Here is a 27,341-nt window from a genome sequence, read left to right on the forward strand (position 1 = left end):
CATTGCAGCTGAGAGGGAGGCAGCCTTTCACTCATCTGGGAAGAGTGTTCCAGGCAGAAGGCACAGCAGTGCAAAGGCCCTGAGGCAGGAGGGTGGGGACCTGAGGGAAGGGATGGAAGAACTTGGTACACTCTGAAGGGCTGTGCGCTTGGGAGGAGGGGTCACTCCTGTGACTGTCATTCTGTCGGGGCTGGGGAGGAGACACGGATGTCAGGCAGACATGCCCCAGCTGAGAGCTGCCCTGCATCGCTTCCTGTTCGTGCACTCCACCTCAAGAATGCCCGGCCGGCTGGCCAGCCAACATGCCCAGGTCCTTGAGCCGCAAAGGGTGTTCACTCCGGCCAGACTCGTTTGTTTCTTTGACCCTCCCAGTAGCCGTGTGGTAGGCTGGCCAGGCTTATCGTCGTTGCATCCATTCGGTGGACAGGGAAACTGGGGCAGGGATGCACACGGGATGGTGGCAGTGGCTTGCTGAGGTCACCCCGCTCAGGCACGGTGACGCTAAACCGCACACACACTCAAGGAGCTGGTTCTCGGGCTGGTCCATACTCCGGCCTCACCCCAGCATCTGGCCCAGCACCCACAGACCAGCACACAGCCTCCACCAGGAGATGCCAGCCACCCCCCCGCCACTCAGGCTCTAGCCCAAGAAGAATGCAGCCTGACCCTCCCCGTGGGAGCTCTGGTCAGCAGGCCTTGGCAGGAGAGAGGCTGGCTGAGTCAACAAGAGGCTGGCAGGGGCTCAAGCTGCCCACCGAGGTGGAGTCAGGGTCCTGGAGGGGGCGGGCGGCCCACTCCCACCCCTCATTCTCCGAGAGACCCTCCCTCCTGCTGTGCTCAGGCCCTGTTAACCCCCGCAGGCCTGGCAGGGGAAATGGCCTGTTGAGAATCAATTGATCAATTACCCTGCAGAAAGGTGCTGTGGGACCTCAAGTAGGTCACTTCACCTCTCTGGGCCAATTTCCTCACCTGTGAGATCCTTTACTTACCCATGATGGTGGTGTCAGAGTCTTTATGAATTAATAAATTACTCTGCACAAGACCCTGCTGCTGGGAAGGATTGAAGGCAGGAAGAGAAGGGGACAACAGAGGATGAGATGGTTGGATGGCATCACTGACACGATGGACATGAGTTTGAGCAAGCTCTAGGAGTTGGTGATGGACAGGGAAGCCTGGCGTGCTGCAGTCCATGGGGTCACAAAGAGTCAGACACGATTGAGCGACTGAACTGAACTGAACTTTGCATATAGGGCTTCCCAGGTGGGACTAGTGGTAAAGAACCCGTCTGCCAGTGCAGGAGATGCAAGAGACCCCTGGATTGGGAAGATCCCCTGGAGGAGGAAATGGTAACCCACTCCAGTATTCTTGCCTGGAGAATCTGAAAAACTGATTTGGATCCTTATATCCGGACTGGAGCCAGGAACAGGAATGCAGCCTACATAGAGAAGTACTTCTATCTGGAGGGAGGCTTAGAAAGAGGGAAGAGTGCCTCTGGCCTCAGTTTACCTATCTGTAAAATGGGGCACAGAATTTCTGACTCACAGAGTGCCTTACAATGAGCTAGCAGAGACAAAGTGGCACAGAGAAGGAAGTTTCCTAAGTCGTGTCCAACTCTTTGTGACCCCATGGACGGCAGCATGCCAGGCTTCCCTGTCTTTCACTGTCTCCCAGTTTGCTCAAATTCATGTGCATTGAGTTGGTGACGCTATCTAACCATCTCATCCTCTGCCGCCCTCTTCTCCTTTTGCCTTCAGTCTTCCCCAGCATCAGGGTCTTTTCTAATAAGTCGGCTCTTCACATCAGGTGGTCAAAGTATTGGAGGTTCAGCTTCAGCATCAGTACTTCCAATGAATATTCAGGACTGATTTCCTTTAGGATGGACTGGTTTGATCTCCTTGCAGTCCAAGGGACTCTCAAGAGTCTTCTCCAACACCACAGTTGGAGTACTCCACCACAGTTGGAGTACCTACCCAACTATAGCAGGTACGTATAGTTGCAGTAGGTGATAGGTACAACACCATATTTGTAACAGGTACGTATATTTGTAGAGTGTCGTGTATTTGTAGATTATCCAGTCTCGTCATTAAATAGCGTTCTCTTTTGTAAATATACTGTGTAATGGGCATCTGGGTAGTTCCTGTTTGGGAGCTATTACAGATACTGCTGCTATGAATATTCATGCGCCCTTCTAATAAGCATGTTTATGCATGTCTGTTGGATTTGTAGCCAAGAGTCGGCTTGCTTGGTCATGGGGTTGGCATATGTACAGCCTCAGTAGATCTGCCAAGCAGCCCTGCCACGTGCTTGACCGTTTTCCACTCCCACTGGTGGCATGTGAGAGGCCCACGTGCTGCCCCACACTTGATGCAGGCAGTTTCATTTTACTCAGCCTATCGGAGGTGAAGTGGAAGCCAGTTTTCTGAATGAAATCTCAGTACAAGCCGTCGTTTCTAAGACAGATCAAAGGCGAGACACAGTGGGAGCCAATGCTATGTACAAGGGGGAGTCTACTGGGATATCTTGCTATTGTTTTAGTTGGTTTTGCTTTTTTATACTTTTAGAGGTGATTACGTATTGTTAAATTTAAACTTAAAGCATTTATGTGCCCTTGCAAAAAATCTACGAAGCCCTTGCTGCTGGCGGGCAAGTAGCTAAGAGGCAACGCTGAACAAAGGAGCTTGGGATTTGCCTGGTAGTCCCAGGGCTAAGACTCTGTGCTCCCAATTCAGGGCACCAGGGGTTCGATCCCTGGTCAGGGAACCAGATCCCACGTATTGCAACTAAAAGTTTGTATGCCACAACGAAAGATCCCGCATGCTGCAACAAAGACCCAGTACAGCCAAATAGTTAATTTTTTTTTAAAAAGTGTATGTGGTTAAAAAAAATACAAGCAAAACTTAATGGAACTAATAGGAGGAAGAGACACGTCTGTAATCATGGTAGGAGACTGTAACACACATCTCAACAATTTGTGTGAATTTAGCAAAACTAGAAATAGGGTCAAAATCAACTATATTTCTCTCCACTGGCCACAATTATAAAACATTTAAAAACTGAAACTATTGAAGTCCTAAAAGATAATGTAAGAGAAAATTTAGATGACCTTGAGTTAGGTGATGAATTTTTTGATACAACATCAAAGACGTGAATGATGAAATCATTGATAAGCTGGACTTCATTAAAATTGAAAACTTGTAAAAAAACACTGTTAAGAGAATGAGAAGACAAGCCATGGACTGGGAGAAAATATGCTAAAAGACATATTTGATAAAGGACTGTTACCCAAAATATACAAAACTCTTAAAACACAAAAAATAAGATGAACAACCTAACTGAAAAAAAAGACGAAGCAAACCATCTGAACAGACACCTCCAGGAAAGATGCACAGATGGCAAACAAGTATATATAAAGATGCTCAACACCATGTGTCAGTAGGGAATTACGAATTGAAACAACAATGAAATGCTACTATCCATCTATTAAAATGGCCAAAATCCAAAACGCTGAAAACATCAAACACTGGAGAGGATGCAGAGTAACAAGAATTCTCGTTCATGGTTGGTGAGGATGCCAAAGGGCACGGTCACTTTGGGAGATGGTTTTTTATAAAACAGTTTCTTATAAATTAAACATACTCTTATACCATGTAATTCAGCAATCCTTTACTTCTTAATATTTACCCAAAAGTGTTGAAAATTTAAGTGCCCACAAACACTCGCACCTGGATGTTTATGGCAGCTTTATTCATAGCTGCCAAAATTTGGAAGCAACCAAGAAGTCCTTCAGTAGGCGAACACTTAGATACACTGCCATGCATCCAGACGAGGGTACCTTATTCAGTGCCAACAAGAAACGAGCTCTCAAGCCATGAAAAGACATGGAGGAAAGTTAAAAGCGTATTACTAAGTGAAAGAAACCAATCTGGAAAGGCTACATACTGTGTGATTCCAACTATATGACATTCTAGAAAAGGCAGGACTACGGAGATAGCAAAATGATTAGTGGTTCAGGGGAAGGAAGCATGGTGGGTGGAGCACAGAGGATTTCTAGGGCAGTGAGATTGTTCCACATGGCACTGTAATAATGGATGGATGTCATTATGCATTTGTCAAAACCCATAGAACGTACAACGTCAAGAGTGAACCCTTATGTAAAATACAGATTTGGGGTGATGATGTATCATAGTTTCACTGATTAAAGCAATGAGATGTTGATAGTGGGGGAAGCTATACATGTGAAGGCAAGGAATAGGTGAGAATTCTCAGTACTTTCCTCTCAATTTTGCTGTGAACCTAAAACTGCTGGAAAATAATAAAACTCTACTTTTAGAAAACAAAGCCATCTATAAAAGCATCAAAAATGTCCACTTCCTAGGAAGAAATCAAACAAAAGGTGTGCAAGACTGCTACACGGAAAATGACAAAGTATCACTGTGTGTGAGTCATTAGGAAAACAAAATAGAGACCACCGTGAGGCCCCATTTCACACCCAGCAGGATGACTATAATCAAAATGGCAAACAGTGGCAAGTATTGGCCAGGATGTGGGCGACTAGAGCCCTGTCACAATCCTGGCGGGACTATGAAACGGTGCAGCTGTTTTGGAAAACAGTTTAGCAGCCCCTCAAAAAGTTAAATACAGAGGTGCCCTACGACCCAGCAATTTCACTCCTAGATACACAATACCCAAGAGAATTGAAAATATATGCCTACACAAAAATGTATATATGATATTCACAGCAGCATTACTCATATTGATAATAGCCCCAAAGTGGAAATAACCCAAGTATCCATCAACTGATGGATGGATAAATAAACTGTATATCTAGACAATGGAATATTCAATTCAGTCGCTCAGTCATGTCTGACTCTTTGTGACCCCATGGACTGCAGCATGCCAGGCCTCTCTGTCCATCACCAACTCCCGGAGTTTACCCAAACTCATGTCCATCGAGTCGGTGATGCCATCCACCCATCTCATCCTCTGTCATCCCCTTCTCCTCCTGCCTTCAATCTTTCTGACCATCAGAGTCTTTTCCAATGAGTCAGTTCTTCGCATCAGGTGGCCAAAGTACTGGAGTTTCAGCTTCAGCATCAGTCCTTCCAATTAATATTCAGGACTGATTTCCTTTAGAATTGACTGGTTTGATCTCCTTGCAGTCCAGGGGACTCTCAGGAGTCTTCTCCAACAACAAAGTTCAAAAGCATCAATTCTTTGGTGCTCAGCTTTCTTTATAGTCCAACTCTCACATCCATACATGACCACTGGAAAAATCATAGGTTTGACTAGATGGACCTTTGTCAGCAAAGTAATGTCTCTGCTTTTTAATATGCTGTCTAGGTCTGTTGTAGCTTTTCTTCCAAAGAGCAAGCATCTTTTAATTTCATGGCTACAGTCACCATCTGCAGTGATTTTGGAGCCCCCAAAATAAAGTCTCTCACTGTTTCCATTGTTTCCCCATTTATTTGCCATGAAGTGATGGGACCGGATGCCATGATCTTAGTTTTTTGAATGTTGAGTTTTAAGCCAACTTTTTCTCTCTCCTCTTTTGCTTTCATCAAGAGGCTCTTTAGTTCTTCTTCTCTTTCTGCCATAAGGGTGATGTCATCTGCATATCTTAGGTTATTGATATTTCTCCCAGCAATCTTGATTCCAGCTTGTGCTTCATCTAGGCCGGCACTTCGCATGATGTACTCTGCATATAAGTTAAATAAGCAGGGTGACAATATACAGCCTTGACGTACTCCTTTCCCGATTTGGAACCGGTCTGTTGTTCCATGTCTGGTTCTAACTGTTGCTTCTTGACCTGCATACAGATTTCTCAGGAGGCAGATCAGGTGGTCTGGATCCCATCTCTTTAAGAATGTTCCACAGTTTGTTGTGATCCACACAGTCAAAGGCTTTGGCATAGTCAGTAAAGGAGTAGATGTTTTTCTGGAACTCTGCTTTTTTAACGATTCAACGGATGTTGGCAACATGGTCTCTGGTTCCCCTGCCTTTTCTAAATCCAGCTTGAACATCTGGAAGTTTATGGTTCACATACTGTTGAAGCCTGGCTTGGAGAATTTTGAGTATTACTTTGCTAGCATGTGAAATGAATGCAATTGTGCAGTAGATTGAATATTCTTTGGCATTGTCTTTGGTATTGCCTGAATAATGGAATATTATTCAGCCATGAAAGAGAGAAAGTGCTGATACATGCTTCAACATGGATGAACCTGGAAAACATGATGTGAAGTGAAAGAAGCTATACACAAAAGGTCATATGTTTCATGGTTCCAGTTCTCTATATTTAAAGTCCAGAATAGGCACATCCAGGAGAAGGCGATGACACCCCACTCCAGTGCTCTTGCCTGGAAAATCCCATGGATGGGGGAGCCTGGTAGGCTGCAGTCCATGGGGTCGCTAGAGTAGGACATGACTGAGCGACTTCACTTTCACTTTTCACTTTCATGCATTGGAGAAGGAAATGGCAACCCACTCCAGTGTTCTTGCCTGGAGAGTCCCAAGGATGGGGGAGCCTGGTGGGCTGCCGTCTATGGGGTTGCACAGAGTCGGACACGACTGAAGCGACTTAGCAGCAGCATAGAGACAAAAAGAAATTAGCAGTTGCCGAGTTGAAGGAAGGGGCATGTAGAGAATGGCTGCCAGTGGGGATGGAGTTTCTTTGGGGAGTGATAAAAAATATTCTGGAATTAGACAGTGGTGATGATTGCACAATTTTGTAAATATACTTTAAAAAACACCCACTGAGTTGTACACGTTTTCACTTGCCACGCTACATGGCTCATGGGATTCTAGTTCTCCAACCAGGGACTTGAATCCAAGCCCTCAGCAGGTACAGTGCAGGATCCCAACCACAGGACCAACAGGGAATGCCTTGTACAACTTTTTTTTTTGGCCACACTAGGTCTTTGTTGCAACATGTGGGCTCTTCATTGCATGTGGGATCTTAATTCCCTGACCAGGGATTGAACCCATGTCCCTTGCAACAGAAGGCAGATTTGTAACCACTGGACCACCAGGGAAGTCCCACCCTATTTTAAATGAATGAATTTTTGGTATGTGAATTATATCTCAATTTTTTATTTTTTATTAACATCATTATTTGAAATTAAATACAATCTAAATAAACCGAGAGCTATCTCATTTTCATGGACTAGAAGCCTCAATATTATAAACATTTCAATTCTTCTCAAATTAACTGCCAGATTTAACACAAGCCCAATTCAAAAATCCCAGAAGTTTTTCCCCTGAAGTTAACAAATTGATTCTAAAATGTGTATGGCGATGCAAAGGAAAAGCCACTGATACAAAAAGAAAGAATAAAGAACAAAACCACAGAACTTACTGTACCAGACATCAAGAACTATTGTAGGAACAGGAAGTTGAACAGTGTGGCCTTGGTACGAGAGCAGACAAACAGGCTGAGGGACGATCTTTTCAGGAAATGGCGCTGGGTCAGCTGGATAGAATACTGTGGGGAAATGCATCTGGACCCCTCTAATGGCTTCCTGTGGCTGCTGTAGAAATTACCTGAAACTTGTGGCTTAAACCCACAGAACTTTATACCTTCAGTCCTGGAGGTCCGACATTCAGAATCAGTATCACTGGGCCAAAATCAAGGTGTTAGCAGAGCCAACACCTTGGGGGCCGTCAGAGGGAATCTGTTTTTTGCCTTTTTGCACCTCTGGAGCTGCCGGCACTGCCTGGTATGTGGCTACATCAATCCAGTCACAAGGCAAGCCACTTCCAATCTATCTGTGTCTGCTCCATCTTCATAGGGGCTTCCATGTGTGTGTGTGTGAAATCTCCCTCTGCTTTCCTCCTACAAGAATGCATGTGGTTGTATTTGGGACCCAGCTAGATAATCCAGGATAATCTTTCTTGCTCAAGCTAACCCTAACCCTAACTTAATCACTCTGTAGACACTTTGACGTAGAAGGTAACAGTTCCAGGAGTTAGGAGGTGCGTGTCGTTGGGAGACCATGTTTCAGCCTAACGTAACCCCTACCTCACACCATCCACCGCTGCCGCTAAGTCGCTTCAGTCGTGTCCGACTCTGTGCGACCCCGTAGAGTGCGGCAGCCCACCAGGCTCCCCCATCCCTGGGATTCTCCAGGCAAGAATACTGGAGTGGGTTGCCATTTCCTTCTCCAAAGCATGAAAGTGGAAAGTGAAAGTGAAGTCGTTCAGTCGTGTTCGACTCTTAGCGACCCCATGGACTGCAGCCCACCAGGCCCCTCCGTCCATGGGATTTTCCAGGCAAGAGTACTGGAGTGGGGTGCCATTGCCTTCTCCAACCATAAACGGAAGTAAATTCCAGACCTAAATGTGAAAGAGTAAAACAATAAAGACTTAGAAGAAAGCATTAAGAGAACATCTTCATGCCTTTGAAACAGGCAGGCTCTTCTTAAACAATAAACAGAGGAGCTAATAATTTTTTAATGGACTATATCAGAATTAAGAACTCTTCTTTAACAAAAAATACATTTTGAAGAGTTAAAAGATGACCCAAAAAGTGGAAGAGGATATTTCTAATGAAAATATACAGCAAAAAACTTATGCTTGAAATATACATAGAATTCCTACAAATCAATACAAAAACACCCAACATGAAAAGACATCCTAATAGCAAAATAAATCAGCTATACTGCTACTGCTAAGTCGCTTCAGTCGTGTCTGACTCTGTGCGACCGCAGAGACGGCAGGCCACCAGACTTCCCCGTCCCTAAGATTCTCCAGGCAAGAACACTGGAGTGGGTTGCCATTTCCTTCTCCAATGAATGAAAGTGAAAAGTGAAAGTGAAGTCGCTCAGTCGTGTCCGACTCTAGTGACCTCATGGACTGCAGCCTACCAAGCTCCTCCGTCCATGGGATTAAATCAACTATACTCCAACAAAAATTTTTAAAAAGAAAAATAGGCAAAAGACTTGAACAGATCAAAGAGGATACCCAGTTGGCCAATAAATACATGAAAAGGTGTTCTACTTTATTAGTAATCAGGGAAATGCAAATTAAAAGCACAATGCCATAGCACTATACACCCACCAGAATGGCTAAAATGAAAAAGGCAGAAATATCAAGGGTGAGAGAAGATATGGAGTAATCAGAACTGGTGGGAACTTCAACTGTTACCATCACTTTGGAAAACCTTTTGGCAGCTTCTGCTAAAACAGAAGGTGTGTGGGTGCATGCTTCAGTCGCTCAGTCGTGTCCAACTCTTTGCTGTCCCATGAACTGTAGCCCACCAGGCTCCTCTGTTCATGGGGGTTTTTTCCAAGCAAGAATACTGGAGTGGGTTGCCATTTCCTCCTCCAGGGGATTTTCCTGACCCAGGGATAGAACTCGGGTTCAAGTCTCTTGGGTCTCCTGCATCTGCAGGTGGATTCTTTTACCACTGAGCCACCTGGGAAGCCGAAACAGAACATATGTAGACCACTGACCTAGAAATTCTGCCTCTAGGTATAGATCCAACACGTTCACCAAAAAGACACAGACTACGCTAGAATATTCAGAGCACATGACGTGTGATGGGCAAAACCTGGAGACTATCCAAATGTCTGTCGACAGGAGAACAGACGAAATAAAGCGTGGTGTAGTCACACAGTGCAACATTACACAGTCGTGAGGATAAATAATGTGCAACACAGGCAACAACATGACTGGCTCCCACAAACAGAAGGTTGAGTGAAAGGAGCCGCCGACAAAAGAGACATGATGCCATTTACACGGAGAATAAAGACATCAAAATCTCAGAGGTCAGAACAGTTAGTTTGCGGGGAGTCGGAAGAGGGCACCGAGGAGACTCATGGGGAGCTGGTTGTGTTGTGTGTGTGTGTGTGTTCATGTATTTATCTTGGCACTGGCTGCCTGTTGTGTTCACCCTGTATACACTTACGACATAGATGCAGCTATCTGGTGGTTCAGATGGTAAAGAATCTGCCTGCAATGCGGGAGATCCTGGTTCCACCCCTGGGTCCGGAAGATCTCCTGGAGAAGGGAATGGATACCCACTTCAGTGTTCTTACCTGGTGAATGCCATGCATAACGGAGCCTGGTAGGCTACAGTCCATGGGGTGGCGAAGAGTTGGACACGAGTGAATGACTCACTCACACACACACACACAATCCTGTGGATCAAATGTGAAAGTGTCATTAAGTGACAAAAGAAATGCAGAATGTTGATTGCTTGCCACTGTTTTTTTTTAAATGGGAGTGTGTGAATATACATGCAAGGGCGTGCACATGTGTATGTAGACATACATATATATATATGCATATGCAGGGGTCATTCCTGGAAGCATGTGAAAGAAACTGCTGCCAGCTTATTGCCTTTCAGAGGGGAACTGGAAGCCTGCATCAAGTTTTTAATACAGTAAGTATATTTTTTAAACTATTAAATAGTTCACACATGTGAAAATGTTTAGAGAAAAACAATAAACACCTAATTGTTTTGCTTTGTTTTTTAAGACCAATGTTTGGAAAGCATGAAGCGGCAGCGAGGTCCACAGACTATCTCAGCAAAAGGCTGAGTTCTGGGTTCTTTGGGTTTCTCTGCAAGGGGCTGCCTGAGGGGCTCAAGTGCATCCTCGCCCCTCTTACATTTGGGCAAAAGAAGACCCTGAAAAGCCTCGCAGCCGCCGGGGTGGACAGGTCCCGCCCCCAGGCCGGTGCATTTGTCTAGTTTGTGCGGTGCAGCTTTGGAGTCAGACGGGGCTGGAAATTATGAGACCTTAGCAAGTCACAGCCTCTCTGAGCCGAGGTCTCCTGGTCTGGAGGATGGGGTTTGTCCCCCACTTCACACTGAGGCTAGCAGAACCCACGTGTGAGGAGCTGGGGGACCTCCAGAGCGCTGTAAGTGGCCGCACGCTCCACTTGTCCGCTGTGCAGGGACTGCACTGCTCCAAAATGAACACAGGGTGGCGCTCACCTCCCACAGGTCCAGCCAGGTCCCCACCTCTGAGGGCGTTGGCCGCTGAAAGAAGTGAGGCGGGTAGGCAGCTACTTCTGCACACGTGTCCCTACACTTCTGGGCCCTGGGGATGGAAGGGTAAACAGTGGGGCGTCCTGCCTGATCCAGGAGGCACGACTGCAGGGACCGGGAGCCCCGAAGCAGGGGAAAGAGGAAAGATTCTCCATCTGGGAGGAAGCACTGAAATTAGAGTTTAGGACCTTGTGGTGTGTTGAATGGTAACCCCCACGCCCCAAAAGATAAGACCACCTGGAACCTGTGGGTGACTTTATTTGGAAAAAGAGTCCTTGCAGATGTAATTAAGATAAGGATCTTGAGGTGAGATTATCCCGGATTATCCAGGTGGGCCCTGAATCCAACGACAAGCGTCCTCATAAGAAAAGATGCTGACACAGAGAAGGTCATGTGGAAACAGACGCAGAGTTTGGACTCTTGCAGCCACAAGTAAGAAACACCTGGAGCCACTGGAAGCTGGAAGGCTTGTGAGGGATCACAGCCTTGCCAACACAGCAGTGAGAGAATAAGTCACTACTGTTTTAAAGCAGAGTAACTTAAGGCACCCAGGTTGTGGTCATTTGTTTCAACAGCCACGAGAAGCTAACAGAGATGATGAAATCTCTTTCCACCGCTCTGCCTTCTGACTCTCCCCCAACCCTGGTAGCCTACAGATGACACCCAAGGCCCCCCAACTCCTGAACCCCACTCTTTCCTCCCCAAACCCACTGCTTTCACACCTTCTGCTTTTGGTTCCACCTGTCTGGGCAGCCCTTCCCTCATGGGTCCCCTGGGCAACTCCTATGCACCCTTCAAGGCCCTCCTTAGGTACCCTCTCCTAAGTATATTAGTATATTCTGAATCAGTGGCTCCCAACACGCCTGGACTCCTCCATTCCCCCAGCCCACAGTGTCTATTCACTCACTGTATTGATGATGCGTGTGTTACTCGCTTAGTCGTGTCTGACTCTTTGCAACCCCGTAGACTGTAACCCACCAGGCTCCTCTGTCCATGGGATTTCCCAGGCAAGAATACTGGAGTGGGTTGTCATTTTGTTCTCCAGGGGATCTTCCCAACCCAGGGAGATCGAACGTGGGTCTCCCGCATTGCAGGCAGATTCCTTACTATCTGAGCCACCAGGGAAGATTGATGATGTTAGATGTCATGGAAGAACCCAAGTGAACTTTCTGGTCAACCCAATGTCATCGCATCAGTTCAGCTATGAGTCCCCCTGACACTAGTCCTCATCTCCAGGTTTTTCCATCCCCACAGCTACTGTGCTCATTCAGGCTTCCCTGTGTCTCACCAAGACCCTGGTGCCACCTCCTCACTGGTCTCCCTGCCCCAGTCTGGCCTTCCAGCCCATCACCACTCTGCAGTGCTCAGATCTGCCATGTCACTCCTCTGCTCAAAAACCGTCTGTAGCTCCCCGCTGCCCTAAGGAAGGTGTCCACAGGGAAGGACAGTACTTCCAACGATCCTTCCCACCTCTCACTCCACCCAAGAGATGTCCCTCACACCCAGGTGCACCACACCCCTGGGCCTTTGCATAGACAGGGTCCTTCACCAGAAAGCCCTCTCCCTGTCTGCCAGGCATGCTGTGACCCGTGTGCTGACCACACACCAGGGTCTGTTCTAAGTGCTTTACATGAGTGAAACCCTTTAACTCTTAAAACAGCCGCAAGAGAAAGGCTCCATCGCTGTGTCCAAGTCACAGATGGGAAAACAGAGGCCCAGATGGGAGAGGAACCATTCAGAGGTGGCAGAAGGATCTGATCACAGCCCACACTGTCATTTCCCTGGCGTGGGCTTCAGAACTGCCAATATCTCACCCCACCCTCCTCCCCATCCATGCCACAACCATGCACCCCCAGATTAATGGCTCTCTCCTCTGTGGATTCTGAGTTTGGTAAACCCGCATCTCACTGCGCTGTGCAGGAATTAGCCGATTTTACGGTAATCTCCGTACCAGGAAGCTTCTGGATAACTTCACTTTATTTCTCTGGGCCAGTGGTAACTGGCGAAGAGTAAGGGGTTCAGTAAACTAGAATGAGTGAATGGTTTCCAGGGATGTCAGGTCCTGAGGCTTTCTCACTCTCCTCAAAGAAAAGAATACATTATGCAAAGTTTCTGATGCCAGACCTCTTCCTTCTCTCTCCCCTGCTCCCTCCTCCTGCCCCCCTCCCCAGTTTCTGGGAGGGCATTGAGCTCTCCAGAAAATGCCCCAGGCTCTCTAGTGGTGTGTTTCCTGATTACTGATGAAACCAGGGCTTAAAGCTGATGAATCATGAGCCGCAGCCAGCCAGGGCATGTTGGAGTGCCAAGCGGGAAGAGAGAAGCCAGGTTCCCCACCAACCTCTCTTCCCCTGTGGCCTCCCCCAGCCTCTGGAGTCCTGGTGACACTGGCTGGAAAAGGACTACCCCTGGGGACTTCCCTGGTGGTCCAGTGGCTAAGACTCTGCAGTGCCAGTGCAGGGGGCGTGGCTTTGGTCCCTGGTCGGGGAACTAAGATCCCACATGCCATGTGAGCAGCCAAAAGATTAAAAAAAAAAGAAGAAAGGAAAGGAAAGGGCTAGCCCTGGAGGTAGGTGACTTGAGCAACTCCTAGATTGTCCCCAGTCCCCCCACACCCCCACCTTGGCCTCTCCCAGGTCCAAAAGAACCCACAGCCCAACAGTTCACAAACCCCTCCCCGTCCTTGATCTCCTGACTTGTTGACGATACCTAGGGAGGTGCTGCAACCCCCTTTAGAGGTAGCAGAACCAGCTCAGGGAAATAGAACTACCAGAGACCCCCCAGAGGAAGTAAGCCATGCACAGGAAGTTGAATCCCAGTTTTCTGCTTCCCAAGGTGGTTTGAAGCAGGACTGGCCATTTCTTGATTCAAAGGTCACACCCTTAGAGCAGGGGTTTCCAACTTCCAGGATCTAATGCCTGATGATCTGAGGTGGAGCTGATGTAATAATCATGGAAATAAAGGGTACAATAAATGAATGTGCTTGAAGCATCCCCAAACGATCCCCATTCTTCAACCCCATCTGCGGAAAAACTGTCTTCCACAGAATCAGTCCCTGGTGCCAAAAAGGTTAGGGACTGCTATCTTAGAAGATAAAGGAGCAAAAAGTATGAACCCCCAGCTCTGACCCAAGACACCTGGAGGAATCTTATCAAACGGCCCAGGGGCTGGAGGCAGGGGGGGAAACTACACCCCAGTGGTTAAGGGCTTAAGTCCAGGTTCAAGTCCCAATCTGACTCGTAACAAGTCACAGAGTTCCTGCAACCTTGGACAAGTTTCCCAGTTTCTGTAGGCCTCAGTTTCCCCATCAGTAAGATGGGAGCAATTCTGAGTACCTGCACATCACAGGATTGCTGTGAGGATTGTCTGAGTTAACACAGAAAAGGCTTAGAACAAGTGAGGCATACTCGATAGACAGCACAGGTTTTTTAAAGGATGTTTTGAAGGAACTGTCTCCCCGAGGAGGAAGCACTTGGACTGAATCCTTGTCACCAGAGAGGAATGTTCCCCACATGCCTGATAGAAGATCCAGGCCTGGGGCCTCCTTACAAACCCCAGGGCCTGTCTCACCCCAGACCTGGCAGGTCAGGGACTAGGGGCGGGAAGCCGGGGTTTTTAAATAAGAGGCCCTGGGGGTTGCTTGGCTCCCGAAAGCCTGGGACTCCCAGGGGCTGAGTTCCATGTCTTTTTTTGTGGACTCTTCTGGTAAAACACCTTCCACCCACCTGTCATCAAGTCCTTGGGGGGAAACCGATTTTCTCTTTTTCCCAATTAGTAATAATATTTAGCTGGCAGTAAAGACTCACGGGGGACTTCCCTGGTGGCTCAGTGGTAAAGAATCCACCTTCCAATGCAGGGGACTTGGGTTCAAACCCTGGTTGAGGAACTAAGATTCTACTTGCTGCAGGGCAACTTCTGAGCCCACACGCTGCAAATAAGACCTGATGCAACCAAATAAATTCTTAGTTAAAACAAAAGATTAACGAGTGTCAGGTCCTGTGTTGGGCTTCCTAGGTGGCGCTAGTGGTAAAGAACCCCCCTGCCAATGCAATAGACAGAAGAGATGTGGGTTTGATCCCTGGGTCAGGAAGATCCCCTGGAGAAGGAAATGCTAACCCACTCCAGTATTCTTGCAGGGAAAACCCCATGGACAGAGGAGCCTGGCGGGCTATAGTCCATGCGGTCTGAGAGGCGGACACAACTGAAGCGACTTAGCACACAGCACCCACAGTATCAGGTGCTCTGCTGTATGTGATGCTCAGTCATGTCCGACTCTTTTCGACCCCATGGATTGTAGCCTGCCAGGCTCCTCTGTCCATGGGACTCTCCAGGCAAGAGTACTGGAGTGGGGTGCCATTTCCTCCTCCAGGGGATCTTCCCGACCCAGGGTTCAAGTCTCCTGCATTGGCAGGCAGGTTCTTTACCACTGGCGCCACCTAGGTGCTATGCTAAATTAATTCCATTCACCAACGGCCCTCTGAGGCAGGTCCTCTCTTTAGCCCCATTTTATAGAGCCCAAAACTGAGGCCAAGGAAGTTAATAACTTGCCCAAGGCCGCCACTGTGGGCAAGTGCCTAGATGCTCTGGCTCAGAGCAGGCCTATCAGGAACTGGAAAGTCTTCAGTCTTTTTTGGGCAGCTTTGCAGAGCTGAGGCCAGGGTCCCTGCCCCAGGCCCCAGCCCTTTGCCCTCACCACATAACAACACTGAATCTATCTCAGTGGTTCCTTTGCCTGACTCCCTTCCACCTCCTGACCTGGGGCAAAAGAGGGTGCTCCACAGCCACAGAAAGTCCAGGCTTTGAGGCCCTGAAGACTGATCTCATCCCCCACCCCACCCATAATCTTCCCCTGGCTCACTCATCTGCACCTTTTTCCAGGTCCATCATGTGGTTAGCATTTCTCTGGAAATGTCATGCCTTTGGTCAAGCTGTTTCCATGGCCAGGCACAGGCTTCCGTGTAGAGAAGGTAGCCTCCTCCAGGAAGCCCTCCCTGACTGCCTTCTCTGGGTCAGCTGGCTCCTGGGGCCCCCACTGCCCACTAGGGGATGGCTGCCTCCAGCACTAAGGACGTTGTGTCCTTTAGGTCTGTCTCCAGTTTCTCTGAGCGAGAGAGTGGGATGTGGGGGAGGCGAGATAGAGGACAGGTGTCATTGACCTCCTTCTGGGTTTGGTGAGAGAAGAGGACAAAGTCAGGTCTCCCTCTGCCCAGCCTCTTCCCTGGCCATGACCCTCAGGCCCTCGATCAGTACCTCCTATTGGGCAACCACAGGGTGGATTGGCTGGGACTGCCTGGAGGTGAGGAGGGCAGGAGCTATTTGCTTCCCCACCCAGAACGCTTTGGCCGGGCCCCACCTCTGTCTGCCCTCACTTTCAGCTCCTCAGACCGGGGGCTTTGAACAGAGGGTGATACCTCTGAAGGTGTGAAGTGACATCTTGGTCCCATTTTTCTCTGGCTGGTCCCAAGCCCCCTGGGGGCCCTGCCCCATCCTCCCCACATGGAGGACTCAGGGGAAAACATGGTGCATGCAAGATGAAGCTGATGGAGTTACTGGCCCATCACCCCCACCCAGAGATGGGGACTGAGGCCGCCAGAGCCAGGTCCAACCAGAGCCGAAGCCTTGTGGCCCCGCTGGGGCAGGATAAGACCTAGCCTCCTTCTTCCCCAGCTCTTTCAGGCCTTCCCACCGTCAAAGCAGGGGAGGGCCTTGGAGATGGGGAGGAGAATGGGGTGGGGCATTAAGGCAGGGAGGAGCGGGGCTGGGTCCTGGAGCCAGGGATGCTTCCTGTGGACACTGGACACTCGACTCCCACATTCCTGGCTATTCCAAAGACTCAGTCCTCCTTCCTTCTGGCCCTCCCCAGCAAGCGGGGGAGGGCAGTGCCTGGGTCTGAGCTGGCTGTTTGGGGGCCCCTGCAGGGAGAGACTGGAGATCTAGACCAGAGGGGCTGCCCCGGCCGCCTGTCCAAGGCACCTCCCTGGGGGTCCTTCGGATTCTCATAAACAGGAAGTCCACCTCCCCCACCCCGCCTCCCTGTCGACAGGCCCCTGTGTATGCAGACACTGGACTCTGGAGGCCCAGTGCCCCTTGACCTCTCCGGCTGCTTCCTGTTAGCCTGGCCAGAGGAGAGAGAGGCAGAGAGAAATGGCCTGAGATCGGGGAGAGGCCTGGGAGAGTGTGAGCGCAGAGGAGAAGAGCCCAGAGAGGCTGAAAGGAAGGAGGCCAGGACAGGCCTGGCACATAGTAGGCACTCAATAAATCATCTGGCTTGAGGTCAGAGACGGGGGAGAGAGTAGCGCCAGGGAGAGCGGCACGGCTGGGAGAAAGAGAGGCTGGGGCTTCTCAGCCCACGGTCCCTGAGGCCTGGCACATAGTGGGCGCTCAGTAAACATCTGGGTCGATGTTTAGGATAGGCGTGGAGGAAGTGTCCTCGGGAGGGCAGCACGTTGAGGGGGGCAGGGAACGGCGGGCGCCCCTGGCCCGGTTGCTCTCTGTGGGCGGACAGCCCCCGAGAATCGGCATCCCATTGTCCCTGTCTGGCCCCCACCCCGCCCCATGGCCGGCTGGGCCAGACCACTGTCTCAAGGCCCTTTATTTTTAAAATCCCTGCGGTGTTCCCACCCCAGCCCGAAGGAGCAGTGCCAGCCACAGATCCGCCTGCGGCCTGGGCTTGGGGCCCGGAGGCGCCGGGGGTGGGGCTTCCGGCCACCCCACAGCTGCCGCTGCAATTCTGGGAGGGCTACGAGGCCAGGCCGGCCGGCCAGCCAGCCACTCCGGGTAAGGAGGCCCCGGCATGCCCCGGACACTGGCCCAAAGGTGTTAGGTGTTAGGCCAGGGGCCTGCTGGAGGAGCAGCCGGAGGTATACGCTGCATCCAGTGGCCTGGGCTTCCCAGGGGGCTCAGTGGTAAAGAACCCGCCTGCCAAGCAAATTCGATCCCTGGGTTGGGAAGATACCCTGGAGGAGGAAATGGCAACCCACTGCAGTACTCTTGCCTGGGTAATTCCATGGACAGAGGAGCCCGGTGGGCTACAGCCCAGGGGGTGGAAGAATCAGACACGACTTAGCAACTAAACGACAAAAACAACCCAGTGGCTTAGTCTCCGTGAAGAGAATCAAAAGCTTCAATTTTACAGACTCTTTAGAATCTTTCCCCACATCTCACTGAACAAATAAGTGCGCAGCACCCACCGTGCATAAGGAGGGAGGCTGGGGTCAACCTCATGGGAGTGACCGACTCGGAGGAGACAGGCAGTGCAGTTGTGGGGCCAGTTCTGGAAAGAGCGCCCTGACCAGCTCCACTTCTTCCAGGCTGTGTGACCTGAGACACACCATTTGACATCTCTGAGGCTCAGGGGTCTCCCCTGTAAGAATGGACAATAACAGCCACCACGGAAGGCTGTGGTCTGTCTCCTGACACTGCGGTGAACAAGGCTGCTCACTGCCCCTGCCCTCATGCAGCCAAATGTTCTAGGGGAAGATGACCCCCATGTGAACAAGGTCATGGTGGCTGTGAAAGACACAGAGGGGAAGGGCGGGCGCTGGTGGGGCGAGGGGCTGGTGTGGGCTAAGTCACCTCCGTCGTGTCTGACTCTTTGCGACCCTGTGGACAGTAGCCCGCCAGGCTCCTCTGTCCATGGGATTTTCCACGCAAGAATACTGGAGTGGGTTGCCACTTCCTTCCCCAGGGGATCTTCCCGACCCAGGGATGGAACCCATGTCTCCTGCTTTGGCAGGCGAATTCTTTACCACTAGCTCCACCTGGGAAGCCCAAGTGAGTCAGGGAGAAGTTAATTTAAATGAGTGTTTGATTGACTCCTGCAGAGGTGACATTGCAGCTGAGAGGGAGGCAGCCTTTCACTCATCTGGGAAGAGTGTTCCGGGCAGAAGGCACAGCAGTGCAAAGGCCCTGAGGCGGGAGGGTGGGGACCTGAGGGAAGGGATGGAAGAACTTGGTACACTCTGAAGGGCTGTGCGCTTGGGAGGAGGGGTCACGCCTGTGACTGTCATTATGTCAGGGCTGGGGAGGAGACAGGGATGTCAGGCAGACAGGCCCCAGCTGAGAGCTGCCCTGCATCGCTTCCTGTTCATGCACTCCACCTCAAGAATGCCCGGCTAGCTGGCCAGCCAACATGCCCAGGTCCTTGAGCCGCAAAGGGTGTTCACTCCGGCCAGACTCGTTTGTTTCTTTGACCCTCCCAGTAGCTGTGTGGTAGGCTGGCCAGGCTTATCGTCGTTGCGTCCATTCGGTGGACAGGGAAACTGGGGCAGGGATGCACACGGGATGGTGGCAGTGGCTTGCTGAGGTCACCCCCCTCAGGCACGGTGACGCTAAACCGCACACACACTCAAGGAGCTGGTTCTCGGGCTGGTCCATACTCCGGCCTCACCCCAGCATCTGGCCCAGCACCCACAGACCAGCACACAGCCTCCACCAGGAGGTGCCAGCCACCCCCCTACCCAGGCTCTAGCCCAAGAAGAATGCAGCCTGACCCTCCCCGTGGGAGCTCTGGTCAGCAGGCCTTGGCAGGAGAGAGGCCGGCTGAGTCAACAAGAGGCTGGCAGGGACTCAAGCTGCCCACCGAGGTGGAGTCAGGGTCCTGGAGGGGGCGGCCCACTCCCACCCCTCATTCTCCGAGAGACCCTCCCTCCTGCTGTGCTCCGGCCCTGTTAACCCCTGCAGGCCTGGCAGGGGAAATGGCCTGTTGAGAATCAATTGATCAATTACCCTGCAGAAAGGTGCTGTGGGACCTCAAGTAGGTCACTTCACCTCTCTGGGCCAATTTCCTCACCTGTGAGACCCTTTACTTACCCATGAGGATGGTGTCAGAGTCTTTATGAATTAATAAATTACTCTGCACAAGACCCTGCTGCTGGGAAGGATTGAAGGCAGGAAGAGAAGGGGACAACAGAGGATGAGATGGTTGGATGGCATCACTGACACGATGGACATGAGTTTGAGCAAGCTCTAGGAGTTGGTGATGGACAGGGAAGCCTGGCGTGCTGCAGTCCATGGGGTCACAAAGAGTCAGACACGATTGAGCGACTGAACTGAACTGAACTTTGCATATAGGGCTTCCCAGGTGGGACTAGTGGTAAAGAACCCGCCTGCCAATGCAGGAGATGTAAGAGACCCCTGGATTGGGAAGATCCCCTGGAGGAGGAAATGGTAACCCACTCCAGTATTCTTGCCTGGAGAATCCCACAGACAGAGGAGCCTGGCGGGCTAGAGTCAATGGGGTTGCAAAGAGTCAGACATGAGTGAAGCGACTGAGCACACACTCACGCACTCTGCACATAAAACTATACAAGCCATTGCATCCCCCCTCTGCAAGCTGGGGTGCACAGTCCTCAGTCCAGAGGCAATGGCTGTGCCCTATTGCCAGGTGCTGAGGAGTTATTTAAAGAGTGCTTGCCATGACATGACAGTTCAGTTCATGAAACATCCCAGAACAATACGAATAGCCTAAACATCTGCAATCATTATGACACACCCCCAACCTGTTTGTAGAGCTTCTTTCCCGGCCATCTTCTTTGATTGCAGGGGTTATTATTGCCATGTTACAGGTGGGAACACTGAGGCACAGCGAGGCCAAAGAACGTACCGAAGATCCACAGCTGGGACTGGTTGGAGCCGAGTCTCCTGATTCCCGGCAGACATTTGGAAAGGGGAACTTTGGGGGCATCTGGGTGCAGCCCCAGGAGGTGAGGGACGAGCAGTGTGCAGAGCTTATGGGGAGCTGATTTCTGCTTCACTTTAGGAGGGACCTCCCAGTCACCAAAGAGATATAAGTGGAGGCAACATCCATCAGTCAGGGAGGCTTCCGAACAACCCAGCGCCAGGAGGATGTGCGTGCGACATGCAGGGTTCCTCCCCAGGTCCTCACACTGGGAGGACAGCCCCCCTTGATGGGCAGCAGGGAACTATGGACGCCGCAGACCGAGGCTCATATCCAGTGGGGCTGCTTCCGAGCCATGAGAGGTTGAAGAGGTAACGTTACATCGTTGGCGTCAGTTTCCTTATCTGTATAATGGTGTTGTGAGGATTAAGGCCAATGCCAGTAAAGCACCAAGCCGAGTTCAAGCTCACATCTGGCACTAAGCGGGGGGCTTCATTACCACTCCCTTCAATTCTGTGTTGTTTTTTTTTTTTAATAATTCTATTTATTTTTGGCTGTGCTGGTTCTTTGTTGCTGTGCAGGCTTTGCCCTTGTTGCAGCCAGCAGGGCCTACTCTCTAGCTGTGGTGCACCGGCTTCTCACTGTGGTGGCTTCGTTTTTGGAGCCCAGGCTCTAGGGCCTGCGGGCTTCAGTTGTTGCAGCACATGAGCTCAGTAGTTAGGGTTCCCGGGCTCTAGAGCACAAGCTCAATAGCTGTGGCACACGGGCTTAGTTGCTCCGTGGCATGTGGGATCTTCCCAGATCGAACTCGTGTCTCCTGCATTGGCAAGCAGATTCTTTACCACTGAGCCACCTTCGGGAAGCCCTCCTCTCCCTTCAGATCATCCTTCTCTTATCATCTGTGCAGGAAAGAGAGGAGGAAACCAGGAGCTAAGAAGCACTGTGGGAAGGGGATCATGGGATGAACCCAAGATTCAGTGCCCAGGGTACCGGGTTCGACTCCAGCTCTACAGACAACAGGCAGGGGCCACAGGCCAGTGGGAAGGGCTTTCCTCCTCCATTTCTGCATCCATCACACAAAGGAGATCATGTTTGTACAAGCCCCGCATCCACCAAAGTGGGCCGGCTTCTGTTAGAATAAAATAGATGGACCCATGGATCCAGGAATGAGTCCGTAGTTGTGGGGGTGAGGAAGGAGCCCCCTGCCCCACCCAGGCAGGACCACGTGCAGCCCCAAGGGCGGGGCTGGGCTGGAGGAGGCCATGCTGGAGATGGTCAGGACAAGGCAGGGCTGGCCTCCAGCCCACCGGCCTATCTCTCAGGCCAGGCGGGGCAGCAGAGAATAGGCCATTGTTTCTGCTCCTCAAATACTTTTCCTGTCTCCCCACCCGCCTCTCCTTTCTCCATACCCACCCCTCCTCATGTTGAGAACAAAGGTCTCCTGGAGGACCCCACCCCCACCCCCACCCCAACACTGCCCTTCCAACCAGGTCTCCAGCCACCTGGTCCAGCTTTGAAGAAGCCACCCCATCACCCCTGAGATGACAGGGGCACCCGGCCTGGGCCCCTCTGCTATCCCTCGCCACCCCCTGCAGCTCCAGGCACCTCAGATGCCCACGCCCCCTTCCATCCATCCATCTGACTGTCTTCCTCAGGGGTGGGGCTGGAGGAACTGACCCCACATCCTTCCTTAGCTCCCCCCCTCCTCCAACTTCTTGTCCTGTTCTCCAGGAGAAAGGGAGCCTATGGGGGGAAGGGGCTTCCCCTCCCCCATTTCCCTGTGGAGCAGTGAATAAGGAACCAGAGCTGAGTTGGCCTGGAAAGCTCCGGCTGAGAAAAGTCTTCCATGCGGCCAGTGCTTTTTCCAGAGCCTGGAATTCCAGAGGCGTTTCCGGCCCTGACAGCTGCCTGCCTCTGGGAGCCATGCTCTCCCTGTAGGCCTCACAGTCCCGCCGTCTAAAATACCCTTGGGATTAACTCCCATCCTGACCCTACTGCTCCCAAGAAGCCACTGCCACCCAGGCATCACCTCAAGAAGCAACCCAGCAGGGACAGCCAGGGACTCATCTGTCATCACCCAGCCCCCAAGCCGGTTCCTGGCACCCCAGCAACTCAGTCATCACTCCAGTTGACACCCTCATAGCACACACACCCATGCCAGACACACACACTCGGTGTACCCACCCCGCCTCTCACACCTTCTGGTTTGCACAGCTTCACACATCTGCGTAGAGCCGCGTCCCACCTCCTCCAGGCAGCCTTCCTGGAGCCCTGCCAAGTGTGTGCTCTGTCTGAGCCTTGCTCTCTGTGACCCTGTCTGCTTTGTCCTATTAGGCTGGGCGCGGGCACACAGTAGGAACTCAGCAGATGCTCCCTCACGCTGAAGGCAGCCATGGGGTCTGTGGTGGCCAGGGACTCCAGTTCCATTGCTGACTCGCTGTGCAGCCCTGGCAAGTCTCTGGGCTTCAGTGTCCTTAGAAGCCCACTGAGGCCCCGAAACTTCCCACCAAGTGTTGACTCTTGGGGGTCTGAGTAGGAGGAAGGAACTAGAACGGAAGGGCTTAAGCTTCCTTCCAGGAGGGTCTCTGTCCCCTGACTTCCCTCAGAGCACATTCCTATCCTCAAGGTCAGCCAGGAAAAAAAAAAAAACATGGGGCCAGCTTGCTGCAGACCTCTGCTAATGAGAAAGCCCAGGAAGGATCCCAAGACACCCCAGGGTCTGTGACACCCGAGGGCAGCCACTGCTGGGGAAAGGGCAGAAGCCCAGCCCAGCCCACACGCAGAGGGCCAAGCGCAGTATTCAAGGCCTCTCTCCCATCCTCCACAGCAGACCATCCCCAGCTCATCTGCTCCCTTCGTGAGACCAACTCTCTCCCAAGCTCACCTGTGGGCACTCTTATCCCAAAACACAAGGTCCAGATCAAATGCCACCTCCTCCAGGAAGTTTCCCTGGACCTCCTCAATCAGTCCTCTGCCTGCCTGGCCCCTTCTACTGCTGTTTTGGCCCTTCAGCCCCCACCAATTCCTGGCCTTGATCTTTCCCACCAGACCAGACAGATCGCTGATAACAAGGAGTGCATGTGGTCTGGCCCACAGCAGGCACTTACTTAATGTGTGTTAAGTGAAACTGTCTCCTGGGGAAAGAAAATTCTAACAATAGTAATAACTATAGCTACCCTTCCTTGACCATCAGCTACAAGTCAGGTCGTGAACTTGACAGCTCATCACAAATGAAGCCCAGGTAAGGAAGTGGCTCATCCAAGGTCACTCTGCTAGGGCAGAGGTCCCCAACCTTTTGGCAACAGGGACCAGTTTCATGGAAGACAATTTTCCCCTGGAATTGGGGTGGGGAGTGGTTTCAGAATGATTTAAGTGCATTATATTTATTGTGCACTTTATTTCTATTATTATTATATCAGCTCCACCTCAGATAATCAGGCATTAGATCCCAGAGGTTGGGGACCCCTGTGCTAGTGAGAGGCAAAGCCAGGATTTGAACTTGGGTTGGTCTGATTTGGAAATGCATGCTGGATGCTAGAATTGAGAAACATGGGGATGGCACCCTTGGCTCCACTGCCAGTCTCCCCAGGCTGGGGAACTAACCCACAGCATAGATCACTTGGAGAACGCAATGCCGCCCACTTCCCTGCAATGCCCAGGTCTGTCTGAGCCCCTGCCAGGAGTCCAGCCCATAGAGAGTGTTCCTGGAGAGGTCCAAGGAGGGGTGTACCTGCCCTCGTGACGGTGCAGACAAGTTGGGGTGACAAGGACCTGCTTCTTATGCTGGCCATGGGGAGATGATATTGCAAAGCAGTTTTCAAGGATGTTTTGCCTAAGGGTGACCCATTGATGAAGGTGAGGGAGGTGTGTGCCTGTGAGAAAAATAAGGACATGCTCAGAAACTCATGCTGGTCAGCAGAGGCCAGGTGTGAGTTGATATAAGGTTATCATAGGATGGACAGGCAAACGAGTGCATGAGACCATGGAGGGACAAGCAAGGGGTAGACAGCGGGGGTTGTTGGCAGTAGAACAAGGATGCTGGATGGAAAGGTGGGGGAAGATATATGGGTGGGTAAATGGATAGGGGTGGGAAGAGGGGCGGGCGGGTAGATGGATGGATCGGTGGGGGTAGATAGATAATGAGTAAGGGTGTAGGCAGTGGGTCAATTGAAGATCAGTAAGTAGTTAGGTGACTGGATGGGTGTGAGTGGTAGGTTAACAGATGGATGGGTAAATTGGTGGTTAAACAGATGGGTAGAAGGATAAGTAGATGGATGGATAGGAGTGTGGGTGGTGGATAGATGAGTGGACACTCAAAAGGCAGTCCTCACTGGGAATTCCCTGGCAGTCCAGTGGTTAGGACTCTGAGCTTCCACTGCAGGGGGCACGGGTTAGAACCCTATCTGGCTGCAGAACTAAGATCCCACATACTGCATGGCATCTCCAAAAAAAAAAAAAGACAGAAGACTGAGAAGACCAATCGAATCGGTCAATGAGCATGTGCATAAGCTGACCAAAAGCCAAGCCAGACTTCGGGATGGAAAGGATGCACCCTCTAGGGAGCGGCTGGGATGCAGGCTGAAATATGTGGCAACTCCCTCAGCTCAAGGCTCCCCCGCCAAACCTCACTGGAGCCTGGTGGGCAGCCACTGGCATTCCTGGGTCCCCAAAGGGGAGGCGACCCCGTTAGCTGTGCCCTGCCTCCTCCACTTGAGCGCCAGAGAGGACTCCCTGCCCAGAGACCGCCTCCTTCCCATAAGCCCCGTGCCTCAGCCCACCCAGCCTGCAGGGTGAACTGAGGGAGCAGCTGAGCTCTGTGATTACAGTCCAAGGGGCCTGGTTCCTCAGGACAGGGGAGGAGGGGGGCCTTCTAAACTCCAGGCAGCCAGTCCCACCTAGCAGCTCCCAGTCCCCAGCTGGGAGGCATTTGTTCTGCATTCTGCACGGTGATTATAGCTCTGCCAGGGTTAACCCCTGCACTCCTGGGCACAGTCCCTTGACAAGGTAAAGAAGAGGACCACGGGAAATTGGGAGAGGAGAAAACCATGGGAAATGAGGACTGTCCATCCCTGCATCTTTCACGAGGATGCCCAGACTCCTCCCTTTCTCCCATTTCCAGAAAAAAAAAACTGAGTTGGATCCTTCAATCAGGAGTGGAGCCAGGAACAGGAATGCAGCCTACATAGACAAGTACTTCTATCTGGAGGGAGGCTTAGAAAGAGGGGAAGTGCCTCTGGCCTCAGTTTACCTATCTGTAAAATGAGGTGCAGAATTTCTGACTCACAGAGTGCCTTACAATGAGCTAGCAGAGACAAAGTGACTGGCACAAAGTAGGAAGTTCGCTAAGTTGTGTCCAATTCTTTGTGACCCCATGGACGGCAGCATGCCAGGCTTCCCTGTCTTTCACTGTCTCCCAGTTTGCTCAGATTCATGTGCATTGAGTTGGTGACGCTATCTAACCATCTCATCCTCTGCCGCCCTCTTCTCCTTTTGCCTTCAGTCTTCCCTAGCATCAGGGGCTTTTCTAATGAGTCGGCTCTTCACATCAGGTGGTCAAAGTATTGGAGGTTCAGCTTCAGCATCAGTACTTCCAGTGAATATTCAGGGTCAATTTCCTTTAGGATTGACTGGTTTGATCTCCTTGCAGTCCAAGGGACTCTCAAGAGTCTTCTCCAGCACCACAATTCAAAAGTGTCCATTTTTTGGCATTCAACCTTCTTTATGGTCCAACTCCCATATCCATACATAACGTCTGGAAAAGCCAAACCTTTACCATACAGACCTTTGTCGGTGAAATGATGTCTCTGCTTTTTAATACGCTGTCTAGGTTTGTCATAGCTTTTCTTCCAAGGAGCAAGTGTCTTTTAATTTCAAGGCTGCATTCACCATAAGCAGTGATTTCGGAGTCCAAGAAAACAAAATCTGTCACTGCTTCCACTTTGTCCCTTCTATTTGCCATGAAGTGATGGGACCTGATGCCATGATCTTAGTTTTTTTAATTCATTGAGGGCCTCTGACATCACACCAAACTGCTTCCTTTGCCAGATGCTCTGGACAATCTTCTGACTAAAGTGATGTATAATTTATTGTCCAACCAGGTCATCTTTGAGAGTGAAAGGAAGTCTTATTAATAATTATGCTGGGATATTGGGCATCACGTGGGACTCTCCTGGGCAAACCAGGACATAAGGACAACTTGCCACAGCTGGAGGCTTTGGGAAAGTCATTTTGCTTCTCTGCAAAATGGACATGATGGCAGTATTGTCCCTACAGGGATCTCATATGGATTCAATGATGAGCAGGTGAGGGGCGATAGGGCCTGGTTATTGTTCTGATGTTGTTTAGTTGCTAAGTCATGTCCAACTCTCAGTCCTGCTGCTACCTCAGCAAGTGCTGGAATTCTCTAAACCTCAGTTTCCCCATCTGTCCTGCTGGGGAAATAACCTCCTCCCTTGGTGGCTAGCATGTGCATTCTGGGAGCCCAAGTGGCACTAGTGGTAAAGAATCTACCTACCAAGATAGGGGGCTTCCCCTGTGGCTCAGCTGGTAAAGAATTTGACTGCAATGTGGGAGATCTGGGTTTGATCCCCAGTATTATGGCCTGGAGAATTCCATGGACTGTATAGTCCATGGGGTTGCAAAGAGTCAGACAGGACTGAGTGACTTTCACTTTCACTTCACTTTCACCAAGACAGGAGGCATAAGAGACTCCATCCCAGGGTTGGAAAAATCCCTGGA

The sequence above is a fragment of the Bos javanicus genome, chromosome 5 (genome assembly GCF_032452875.1).
Source record: "Bos javanicus breed banteng chromosome 5, ARS-OSU_banteng_1.0, whole genome shotgun sequence".
Lineage (NCBI taxonomy): Eukaryota > Metazoa > Chordata > Mammalia > Artiodactyla > Bovidae > Bos > Bos javanicus.